Source organism: Canis lupus, chromosome 36 (genome assembly GCF_003254725.2).
Source record: "Canis lupus dingo isolate Sandy chromosome 36, ASM325472v2, whole genome shotgun sequence".
Taxonomy (NCBI): Eukaryota; Metazoa; Chordata; class Mammalia; order Carnivora; family Canidae; genus Canis; species Canis lupus.
Genome location: NC_064278.1, coordinates 18735222 through 18748372, shown reverse-complemented (window position 1 = coordinate 18748372; position 13151 = coordinate 18735222). Strand labels below are relative to the sequence as shown.

General features: G+C 41.5%; 1 long non-coding RNA gene across 10 annotated transcripts in view; it reads right to left on the bottom strand.

Annotated features, from left to right (window-relative positions):
- Positions 1–7561, bottom strand: part of LOC125754440 (uncharacterized) — a 61342-nt gene extending 53781 nt beyond the window's left edge. For 8 of the 10 annotated variants that reach the window (XR_007408672.1, XR_007408667.1, XR_007408669.1 and 5 more), the window contains exon 1: positions 1512–7561. This is a non-coding gene — a long non-coding RNA (uncharacterized LOC125754440). The remainder of the gene's footprint in view (positions 1–1511) is intronic. The other 2 variants (XR_007408674.1, XR_007408668.1) reach the window with 2 other exon arrangements.
- Positions 7562–13151: the final 5590 nt, after the last annotated feature.

Genomic DNA, 13151 nt, shown 5'->3' with positions numbered 1-13151 from the left:
TTACTAATTTTGATCGAGAGTGCTATCAAAAGATGATAGCACAAGTAGTGCCATCAAGATATACAAAAGAACATCGTGTTGGATGCCAATTTTTTTTTAAGTAGCTCAAGGTGACTTTAGGGAAGTGGTTGTAATACAGCAAAAAGATTAGCAAGGATTCAGGGTGATGGAAATCTTTTGACATTACAAAAGGTATCATACACAACTCTTCTATCAGGGAGGATAAACTAACAATTATGACGGGTAATGGGAAGACACTATGGCTTGTGACCTCTGGAGATTTAAAGAGAAGATTAAAAGACACTTAAGAGGAACCCCTGGACTCACGAACTTGACCAAAACAGGGTGTTCACTTAAACTCCCCTGGAGCACACACCCCTGACGTGAAGGGGGATGCCTACCCTGATGCTGGCCCAGGCTTGTACCCTCCAACATGCCAGTGTTTCACCGTAGCCAATGGAAATAGCTACCACATGCTAGAACAGTGGTTTCAAACCTCAGAGAATCACCTGGAGGACTTACTGAGACATGGTCCTATGCCCCACCGCTATGGATTCTGATTCAGCAAGCCTAAGGTAGGGCCTGAGAATCTGCATTTCTAACAGGCTTCTAGGTGATGCTTTACTGTACTTGTTCTCAGACCACACATTTTAATGGGCCCTGATCACCATCTGTAATAATGGAACACTTATCTCTGCATTAAACTAATATGTATATATAGCATCAAACTAAATACTGCATCCATTACTTGCATCATGGCTTAGGAAACTTAACTAGGTAGAAAACCAGTCAGCATGGCACCGTCATACCTGAAACATAATTAGGTCTTACAACTTCCCAATGGGGAAGTCTTTCTTTGACTATTAATCATGTCCATTAATCTTTTGTGGTTACTGCCATTGTTGCTTTGCCCACAATACTGTAGAGGGTGGGGGTGGAATCCAAATGTTAATAAGTGTTAATTATGGAGTTTTAAAAATCAAATCAAAACAGCAAAAATCATGAAAAAAATAATTCATGAAAGCTGACAAGCCTTCACCCTTAATCATCATCTCAAGGTTAAATAATGATCAGAATTCTTTCAGTCAAAGTACTTATGTTGCATCTTGATGTTTAACTATCATATAAATATAACTGTGCTATTAGGCTCTATTTTTCATTGCAGATGAAATTGATGCATCTTTGTGTGGTGCAGTCTGACATAGTAAAATTGTTACTCTCTAGGTAGGATATTCATAAAAATGTAATTATCGTAATCAGAACGGTCTTTAAGCTCATGAGAGGGGATTGCCAGATTTGTGATTGGCAGTTTTCAATCACCTCACCTATAATAAATAAAGAAACTTCTTAAAGCAGCCATGGGAATCACTAATATCTTACAGAGGGAAGCTATTCTGATCCAATAACAAAGGGTGTTGGGAGATGGTGATGGGAACTCAAGTTGACCTCCTCTGTCTGGCTTTGGGCAGAACTGGATGGAACTCTTAACAGATTTCACTTGGTTTACTCACCAATAGCTGTAATTAACATTTGCTGGGAGAGTGCTTCGAGGAGAAAGAGATCACAGGAAGACTACGGTGACTGATTTATCAATCGCTTCTCGGCTTTTTGGCTGAGATCAAGTGCATTTATCATTTTCCCTCTGGAGTTCATAACTTGCTGCACGTAGCCCAGGAGTGGCTATGCACCCAGCATGCCACCAGGGGGAAATATAGCAAAGCCATCAGGGGACTTGGCCTTCCTTTAGATGGGAGTTTCCAGTGTTCTTAACATCCCTGGTCCTGGTTTAGGCGGCACACTTCATAAAGGCAGAGATACCACAAATGAGCTCAGCTTGGTGGGCTAGAGAAATAAAAACCAACAAAGTCAAGTCAACAAGCTGTTAATCTGAAGATGAAAATAGCCTATTCAAATAGGACAGCAACTTTGTTTTGATCCCCACGGTCTCTATCAGAATTACTCAGTGGGGGCAAGCTAGTTAGTCCCTGCCCCTGCACAAAAACCTCCATAATCCTCTGACTTAAAAAAAAACAAACAAAAAAAACCTCTGACTTGATTTTAATCATTCTTTGGTAATAACAAGTCCTACAGCCACTTTAGGTCTCCAACACAGTCCCAATTAAGAAGTTAGAATATCCAGTCCTGTACAGTAACCGACTCCTAGAATCAGGTGTAAAGGTGACACTGTCCCCTTCACCCCTCTGGGGCCTTCTGCAGCCAAGAAGCTGGGGCAGGGCGCAGGGTCCACCAACTGCTCCTTTCCTCCACCAACGGCTTCCAGCTGTCTGCCGCCATTTCACTAGCCACGGTTTGTTTCTGGGTCAAAGCAGGCAGAGGGAAGAGAAGAGGGTGGAGTAGGGGGAGAGGGAGAGACTTCTTCCCGGACTGGTCACCTCGTAGGTAGCTTCTCTCTTTATAAGCGAGGCTGTGAACTCGAGAGCCGCCCGTGCCCGGGGTGGGACGCTCTCTCGGGGCCTCAGGGACCCACCATCCCCCACGCCGGGCCTCTCACCTGAAGTCCCTTCATCAGCTGAAACTAGCCTCAGCTCCGCGTCACCGCTCCAGCCGCTCCCTGCTGAAGCCTAAGAGCTCCTCTAGGTGGCCCTATTGGACAGGAGCTCGGTTCCTTCCTCTTCCCCCACCTCCTGTCTCTCCCTCTCCCTCTTCCCTCTCCCTCAGGCCTCCCCGTGCTGGCCCAGTCCCAAGCCCGCGCCAAGCTGCAGGAGATGTGCGTGAAGCTCTCTGAATGAAGACTTTGCAGTGAGAAAACAACTTGGAGGTGACAGGAGCTTCTAGACGGCCCTCCAGAGAAAAACTCTCTTCACATATCTTCCCTCCCAATCCTCGCCCCCCTGATATTTTGTTGTAAGACCCTGGTGCCATTTCCTGACACTATTCAGTCACTGGGAAAGCTTAGCCTGGGCCCTCTTCTGCCTCTGGCACGGATCCTACCCTCAGCCATGGATCCGTCCTGCTCAGGTCAGCCTGGGGTCGGTGAGCAGCTGCACTTGGTGCCATACTAAAGCCCTAGCCTCCAGCTCAGTGTCTCTTAGTAACAAAGGAGGCATTTTGGCCTCTCTGCTACCTTTCATTTTGTTTCCCAATTTATTCAGAACCTGGGTGGGAAAGACAGGTGCTATTTATTGAGCCCCTCTTTCTATCTTGAACGTAGGCGAAGGATCTGAAGCCTGTTACCACTTTTTAGATAATCCTTTTGAAGATCTCTATCCTCTTATGGCTTCTTTCTCTTGTTTGTCATATATTTTATCTTGATGTCTCAGCGACAACTTCTTATTTAACATCTTGAAATGTGGGCAGCCCAGGTGGCTCAGCGGTTTAGTGCTGCCTTTGGCCTAGGGTGTGATCCTGGAGACCCGGGATCAAGTCCCATATTGGGCTCTCTGCATGGAGCCTGCTTCTCCCTCTGCCTGTGTCTGTGTGTCTCTCTCATGAATAAATAAATAAAATCTTAAAAAAAAAAAAATCTTGAGGGCAGCCCCGGTGGCTCAGCGGCTTAGCGCCGCCTGCAGCCCAGGGCATGATCCTGGAGACCCTGGATGGAGTCCCATGTTGGGCTCTCTGCATGGAGCCTGCTTCTCCCTCTGCCTGTGTCTCTGCTTCTCTCTCTGTGTGTCTCTATGAATAATAAATAAAATCTTTAAAAAAATACTTTTAAAAAACAAATAAAAATAAAAAATAAAAAAATATTGAAATGTGTCATATGGGGGAGGGGCACCTAGGTGGCTCAGCCAGTTGGGTGTCTGCCTTTGGCTCAGGTCATGATCCCAGAGTCCTAAGATTGAGCCCGGCATTGAGCTCCCTGCTCAGCGGGGAGTCTACTCCTCCTTCTGCCCCTCACCCCTCTTGTGCTCATTCACTCTCTCTCAGATAAATAAAATCTTTTTAAAAATATATCAGGGATCCCTGGGTGGCGCAGCGGTTTGGCACCTGCCTTTGGGCCAGGGCGCGATCCTGGAGACCCGGGATCGAATCCCACATCGGGCTCCCGATGCATGGAGCCTGCTTCTCCCTCTGCCTGTGTCTCTGCCTCTCTCTCTCTCTCTCTGTGTGTGTGTGTGTGTGTGTGTGACTATCACAAATAAATTAATTAATTAAATATATATATATATATATCATGGGAAATAACTAGCTAAAAGCTTTTAGGGTTTTCTTGGGGAGTAACTGATTAAAACTATTTGAGGATGTTTATACAGCTCAGAAATGAAAATCTTTTAGATAAAACTTTAAAATACTTCAGAAAGGGGTCACCTGGGTGGTTCAGTTGATTAAGTGTCACACATCCAATGTCCAACCCTTGATTTCGGCTCAGGTCATGATCTCAGGGGCATGAGATTGAGCCCCATGTCAGGCTCTAGGCTGAACGTGAAGCCTGCTTAAGATTCTCCCTCCCCCTCTCCCTTTGCCCCTCCCCCCTGCTCGTTCGCACACATGCATGCTCTCTCACTCTTAAAAATATATATAATACATTTTTAAAAAATAAAATACTTCAGAAAGAAAAATAGCTTTTAGGGAGACTTGAAATTTTTCTTGACTTTGCCAAAGACTAGCTATATGACCTTAGGAAAGTTGTTCCATCTCTCCAAACCTAATTTTTTCATTTATGAAATTAAGAGTCTGGCCTAAAAGTCTCTCAGGTCCTTTTCCAACTCTTACCATGAATCTCTGAGACTCTGAAAGGAACTGAGAGAATATTTCTTTTGCTAAGTAGATACCTGCTGATATGGCATGAAGGTTAACACACAGGCTCCCGCGGTATTCATGAATATGACCCTTCCTCTACTCACTCAGACACAAACACTGAGTGCATACATCTTTAGACCAATAGATAGTTGCGTGCATAAAATTTAATCCTCGACCCAAGAAACTTATGAATATAAAGGAGAAGCAAGATTGTTTACAAACATTGTTAAATAATACATGATGCCTTATTTAGCCAAGAAACATTTACGGAGCACCTACCATTGTATGTACACAACACTGTGGGATGGTGCTTGGAGTGCATGGGTGCAGTTTCCTCCCAGAGCACCACCTTTACATATGCGGGATGTACCCACACAGAACCCATAATCAAGACCAGATGAAAGCAGAGCTATGGCCATATGACAGTCCCCAGCCCCAAATCCTCCCTCACACCCTTGGTCTTGTGCTTCCAAAGACAAAAACAAAGATCTTTCTTTTAGTAAAATGGTGGTGGTGCTTCTCTTCTCTTCTCTCTCTTTTTAAAGACGTGATAATCAGTCAGGATTCACTCTGTTTATAGTTTGACTACTTCATAGAAAAATGTGTCTATAAAACACCTGGTAGTTGTAAAAAGGCTTGGGTAAGGCCCAGGGAGCTGGATAAATATATGTTATTTACTCAGCTGTCCCAAGCCATCACCAATCTCCTTACACCCAAGGACTTTCTGACCTCTCCTAAATTTCATTTCTAATGTTCTTGCTACAAAGTTAGGTGCAAAAAAAAAAAAGAAAAAAAATCAGGAAAATCAAAGCCATACTTGCCTGAAAAACTATCAAGTACAAACATTCTTCATGCCATTTCAGGCATGCTTTGATATTCTGAACTAGAAAAGATGGTTGCAAATCCTTTTATCTGATATAGCAAACATACTAAATCCAAGTAAATGTTATTTGTGGATACAGTTCACCAAGTATCTCCTAAGCACCTGTGGTGTACCTGCTTCATTCAGTGCATAGAACACACCAGAGATTCTAGCATGTTCTCGAAGCCACACTGTCAGAGCAAACAGTGAGTTCCTCCCCTGGTCCTCACCTGCAGACAGTACTTGGTGGACTTTGATGTTGCTCTTTGCTGTTATCTCTAAGACTGAACCCTAACCCTGACTTCTTCCATTCAGTGACTTTTCCAAAATAAGTTATGTTCACCTGCTCAAATGCATCACCTTGTGCATTTTTAAAGGTTTTGACCTTTATTGTAGTAATAAACATTTAACTCACTCAGAATTAGTGTCAGGCAGGTTTCCACAGAGGTAGGCTCCTGCCTTACTAATTTTAGTCTAATTTTAGTATGGACTGAGTTGAAATCCCTTGTAGGCAGGATCCCTAAAGAGAGGATATTTCCATTGGAGACACATGTGGGAATATTGCTTATTGGGCAAAAGAGAAGGAACACAACCCAGAGAGGTATCCGAAACAGTAAGACAAGTGGGGGAAAGGTTCCAAATGGGCACAAAAGTTAGAAGGGGTGGTGCCATACTTAAAGTGATGATATTTTTCTAATCAAACACCAGGGCAGATAGCCTGACACATCATCTGAAAACAGAACAGATTACTTGAAATCTGGAATGTATGATCATCATCTTCACAGTAAATGAAGCCAGCAGCTGTTCAGAGTGAAAGTCATTAACAATAAGTCTCTATACATTGAGGGATCCAGAGGAGTGGGTGGGAAGCCCGCTGATGTCATCCATTTACAAGCCAGGGCTTCCTCACACAAAACAAAGAGGATTTGTTATGGAGGGTTTCCTGGAACCACTTGCTTTCAGCACCTAACAAAGGTGTAATCTACTTAACCAAAAAACAATGAAGCTTTGCTTCCGAACAGTCTGGGAATGCAAAATACCAGAAGTCAGAGCAAGCACAGGACAGACTGTCAGCTGTCCTTTACTTGTTCAGTTCTATGACTGCTTCCTCAACAGAATTCAAACATCATACTATTGTTTTTAATTAAATCCTCATTACTCTGCCTTCTCATCTTGTGCTTTCAATTTGAAACTTGGGAATTGTTTTGTTGCAAAGGAGGAGATTCAGAAATTCCAATTCTCCTACTTCATAAGAATGTTATGTTCAGCATAACGTAATAGGAGAAAAGCTTCCCTTTGTTGCCAACGCTAGAAGTCAACTCTTAGTTACGTACTTTGAGAATAATGCCTGGAAAATATTTTAACTCCAATTCCTAGCACCAATAGAGAAGTTTTCCATCTCTACTTTTAAGTTGTGTGCTTTTTCAACTCATATCCTATCAAAAGCTGATTTTACTTAAAATATGACATCCTAAGTTTATTTTAACCATTCAATATCTTGTGCTGTTTCATCATTTTAGTGCTAGGTGTATAGTTTTTTTTCTTTCTTTCTATATCTGGGCTTTAAATAGAAAACAGAAACTTAAAAGATCCATTTGAATATAACTAATATCAGTTATTTACAGCTGCAAATGATTAACTAAAAGTGGACTGAATTTACAACTTCACATAATAAGAAGTCCAGAGGTGTGGCATCTGCTAGTGGTCGGCTATTTCAGTCGCTGAATAACTTGTTGAGGACCTGGACTCTTCCCACATTTCTAGCCCATCATCCTTGGTGCACAGGTGCCCAACTACAAATTTGGCTAACACTCAGCTTTAGGAAGTACACGAAACAGAGGAACTTGTTAAATACCACCATAGGGGAGTAGTCAGCAAAATCCAGAAGTGATAGAGGAAATTTAAATGTGACTGGATATTTGATGATATTAAGGAATTTTTGTCAATATTTTTGGGAGTGATGAAAGTATTGTAGTTATATTTTGTTAAAAGAATGCACATCTTGGGATCCCTGGGTGGCGCAGCGGTTTGGCGCCTGCCTTTGGCCCAGGGCGCGATCCTGGAGACCCGGGATCGAATCCCACATCGGGCTCCCGGTGCATGGAGCCTGCTTCTCCCTCTGCCTGTGTCTCTGCCTCTCTCTCTCTCTCTGTGTGTGTGACTATCATAAATAAATAAAAATTAAAAAAAAAAATTAAAAAAAAAAAAGAATGCACATCTTTTAGAGACACATGCTGACATACTTATAGCAGAAATGATATATCTGAGATTTTCCCCAAATGCCTCAAAATAATCCAGTGAGAGTGGGGAGTGAGGATGGGGGAATGACAGGCTATAAATAATAATAAATGGGAAGCTAAGTGATGAGTACATGGGGACTCATTATATAGTTCTGTTTTTTAATAGCAATTTTTAAAGATTTTATTTTATTAAAAAAAAAAAAGAAATGACAAGAGTAAAAGGAAGAAAAAAGGAAGGGTCAGGTAAAGAATTCTCCTAACTTGGTCACCATTTGGGCCAATGAAACTCTACTGGGCTTTCACAGTCTGGGGCAGGAACTGACTGACAGTGACATCCACCTAGGTCTCCCCGGAATGGACCATCTGCTTCTTCAGAATGGCCTTGCTAAGGATGTCTCAGGAAATACTACCAACAACAGTCTAAGGGTAAGTACTCCCGCTATCTGCATTATTATGAGAAAATGGGGAAAAGCCTTCCTGACTTTTCTAAACTAAGACTCACCCCAAAAGCAACGTAATCCCACTGAAATAGTGTCATCAGGTCACAGAGTGTTAATCCTAGCCATATGGTCCTAAACAAAACATTTAGACAAAAATAAAATTCTAGTGATGTTCATTGCTATTTTAGTTGGTGTCCGAAGCCATACGATCATATAATCATGTTCAGTAAAATCTCTATTCATTTTGAGAAGATATAAATCTAATGCACTTAGAGCCAAGAAACTTTTATTTTAACCTTCATTTGCTTACTATAAATGACAGCAAAAACAGAAATCAAACCTCTTAACAGCTGTAAACCAGTTTTGCTCCAGCGTGACTTCATTATCCCAACCCTCCAAAGAAACAAATGCAAAACACACACACACACACACACACACCCCATACACATAAAACAGCACAGGCCAGTATTCAAACTTCCTAAAAATAATAAATAATAAATAAATAATGAAGTCATGTCCAAGCTCCAGACTACTTCAGAAAGATCCATGAGCATGGCTCCCACTAAGGCATCTAAACAACACAGGACAAAACTGTAGTCTGATACAAATAGCTATTTTCCTGGCTATATCTAAGCAGCAACTAGACTTCTACTTGAGTCATTTTGAAATCAGCTCAAAAAAAAAAAAAAACCAAAACAAAATAAATCAAAACACAACCCTAGTTTGATTCTCACTTCAACCAGATGAAATAATGACCAGAGGTGGAGAAAAGTTATGATGATGTGAATTGCCCAGCAAGACCTATGAGGGGTGAAAGGAAATAAATACTGTTTATTTTTTATATCTTTTCTACCTGCACGATCTTCTTACTTTCTGGCTTTGTCTTTCATCCCCTAACCTGGCTTAACTATGCTCAGGTCCCTCTGGCTTCCCTGAGTCTTTCTCAGTTCTGTCCTCTCTCTAAATTCTTAGTGTCGGGCTGCCCTGGTGGCTCAGCGGTTTAGCGCCGCCTTCAGCCCAGGGCCTGATCCTGGAGACCTGGGATCTAGTCCCACATCGGGCTCCCTGCATGGAGCCTGCTTCTCCCTCTGCCTGTGTCTCTGACCCTCTCTCTATCTCTGTGTCTCTCATGAATAAATAAATCTTAAAAATAAATAAATAAATAAATAAATAAATAAATAAATAAATAAATAAATAAATAAATTCTTAGTGTCCCCAAATTCAATCACAAATTCCCAAATCAAGCTTTCAATTATAGCAGTAGGTAATAAAACATTACTAGAATGGTAGATTGTTCGGTATCCCCCCACTCACACCAGCTTCCATCAAAATTCTAATTCCCATACTCTCCATGTGCTGATCTAATCTAGCAGCTAGGAAAGCAATCTGATTGCAACTACTCCTTCTGATAAACATCCTCAGTTACCAGCTCATTGTTCTAAGGGTCTATCATCCTCGTATTTTCTCTCATCAGAATATTCAGAGGACACATCTTAGAGAGGTAGGTATTAAGGTGCCTTCAATAACAGAAACTAAGGAGGTGATGCAGAAAAGAGAAAGGTTTCAAGTATGCCTGGACCATTCTAATTTACTTTAATGTAATAAAAATTCCCAATTAAAGGTATAGCCTAGTAAAAGTGTTTCAGAATGAGAGTGGTATCAATTACTCAAACAAGGCACTCAAAAATTTTTTCTTCCTTGATGAAAATTTTGTAATGGAAAAAAATTTCAAAAAAAAAAAAAGAAAAAAATTTCAAGCTTTATGCTTTACAATCTATAGGACAAGGTTCATTTAATCTAGATAGTTCCACAGAAGTTTTTTTTTTCCTTCTCTGTAGCCATGGTGACTCATGAATTTGCTTGGCCTCTTTTTATAGCCCCATTGAGATAATATGGAAATATTTAACCTATTGGAATTTCAGACAGAAATATATCTTAGAACGGTAGCCTCTAAACCTTATTGATCATTAGGAACACTTTCCTTTAATAAACATTTTCATCTCCCCCTACCCCATTTTCATCTCACTGAATTAGATCCTTAGCCAGGGTAGGAGAAAGTAAGGGGCTGAAGTAGGAATGTTTTCATCCTGTGTATGTAATTTTAATGATAAGTCAGATTCAGAGACTACTGTTGAGAGCACAAAGGTATCACCCAGGACCTGCTAAGTCATACCGCTTACCTCCTCAGAACCATAGGAGGGGCCCTACCCTGCTTCCCACTTACCTGGCAAAGTGCATCACTTCCCTGTTCTCAGAGACCTATAATCTGGGCCACCCAATTTAAGATATTCATACTTCCGTGTAAGCAATTCCTCCTACAGACAAAAAGTATCAACACCCTAAGTATCAAGCTTCAAAGACCTAATTCCATTTACCAATGACAATGTCCTTGTAAGGGTGGCATCAGCACCATCTTGTAGTTGAAGAAATGAACTGAGACTGTGTAATTTTGCCAGGTTCTCCGTGTTTAGTCACAGAGAGCAGATTATTCTTATTTCTGTTGGAGATTTATTTGATAGAAAAGGTGATAGTCCCCTTCTTTCCTTCTTTGGAAGGAAACCTAGCTTTTTTGTTCTGAGGCTCAGAGTACTCTTATCCTTAGGTGTAAGAGCCTTAAGAACTTCTTTGTGTTTCAAAAGCGATCCTAGAAAAAGCCCCAACCAGGACTTTGAGAATTTTGGGCTCTTCAAGGAAAGAAGCTGAAAATATCCTAAAAAGGGAAAAGATAGAAGGCAATGTTTCTCAGAGAAGACAGATAGGGCCCTACCCTGAGAAGACGGCTTCCCTAGAGGCTAGAGGGAGGTGTGGACATTCACAGTCCCCAAGTGTATAGAGCAATTCAAAGTTTGCCATGCCACTACAGCTGCAAAAGGGCAAAGAATGTGCCACTCTCAACCAAATTAAGGCAGCTGTCCCATCTTAAAATTTGACTCATGGGGAATCCCAGAAAGAGAAAAGGAACTAACATTCACTTTACATCTGTAGCATACCAAGGATGTTTACCCCAGGGGTCCAGGGAGTCCTGAGAGCCTTCACAAAAGCAGATGGCTTATCTACCAGGGCAAGTTTTTTCTCTTCTTCCTCATAGCCCACAGCTGGCTACCAAGATGCACAGAAAACTGTACTTGCATAGAGTCCTTTGGGGTCACGCTTGGAGATCTTAGCTATCTGCCCACAGACTGCAGTCATCTGCTCACAAATTCATGGCCTATAATGCACCTGGTTCTTAAAACCAAACAGAATGAGTAAAAGGAACCAGACATGAGAGAGCACCAACTGTATATTCCATTTACACGAGGTTCAAAAATAGACTACACTTGCTAGTAAAACAGTTACCTCTGGCCAGGTACTGACTGGGAGTGGGCACACGGGAGCCTTTTAGAGTGCTAGAAATTTTCTATATCCTGATCCCAATGGTGATTACACAGGTGTATACATATGTGAAAATTCATTGAGCTGTACACTTAAAATATGCATACTTTACTGTTATGTAAATATTACCTTTGTAAAATAAATAAATAATAAAAGCAAATAAGCCACCAGACACAGATACTAAACAATGACCTACAAAGGGCTGCTGGCTCCAGCTTGCCTATTACTGGGGCCACTTAGTCCCCTCTTACTCAATCCTTTCCCAATTCCTAAAATTAATCTGGCTCCCTACTCCATAAATGCACAGGAAATTTAAAGAGCCAGAGAAGAGCATTCAGCCAAGAGTCCTGACCCATAGGGTAAGCTGCAGCATTGTGTTTAGGTGCAGAGAGGACAGAGCCAGACTGTCCAAGTCCCTGCTCTGCCACTTAATGATTAAAGCCTTAAGCACCTCACTTGAATTCGCTATTCCTCAGTTTCCTGATCTGTATATAGGTGTTATAATGAGGATTACACAAGATTAATCTATATAAAAGCACTCAATAAATACCCAATATTATTATATGCCAAGCCTACAGTAAGCGTTTTACCAATATTATCTTCATTTAATCCTTGCAGCAACCCTATCTGATAGATGGTGCTGTCTCTCATTTTACAAGTGCAGAAATTGAAGCTCACAGAGGCTAAACCTGCCTAGGTTACACAGTTGGCAATGAGCAAATCGGGGTTTGAACCCAGGTCTGTCTTTTCTTTTTCTATTAAGAAGCTTTCCTAATGTCCACCTGGATCCTCCAACCTCCATGCTCCATCTGCTCCCTCTTGGATTTCCCTAGGGCTGACTCGTCATGAATCTGCCTTTCTACCACTGCATGCTGCTGAGACTGGACTACATAGCCCACTCTTCAGGGAACTTTCTGGTCTTTTGGATTCTTTCTGAGCCCCAAGTACAGCATAATCAACCTACATTATAGGCAACAATTCAATCAAGATGGTGAACTGAGTTCAAAAGACCATGTTCCCTCCCATCCCAATTTTCTTACAATGACAGGGGGGAGAATGTTTTTAAAGAAGAAATCCACACAACTCTGGTAAACAAGAAAGGGTACTATTATCAGGAAATTTTGAAATATCTGGAGGATAGAAGTTAAATGAAATCAACATTGACAGGCATAAAGCAAAATCACATCTCGAAACTGGCTATAGAATATGAACCAAATAAATTATTAAAATGGGAATGGGGAGATAAGAGCAAATCCAGAGAGATTCCAAATTCAGAGGGACATTTACAATAATAGAAGAAAAGGCTCTGCATCAACCATGAGGATAATTTACTAAAGAACTGTATCCAAAACAAAGGGCCTATTGCCTTCCTATGCCCCAAAACTGTGGCAGAAAGAAAACATTAGTGATGTTTGGCCTGGGGAGGAGACAGAAAGGCAGGAGGAAGTGTTAGGAGGTGACAAGGTAACTCCACAAGGAAGAAAATGTGCTCAGAGTAAAGCCTTCCTTACTGTAGCATCATGGCAGGGAAATACC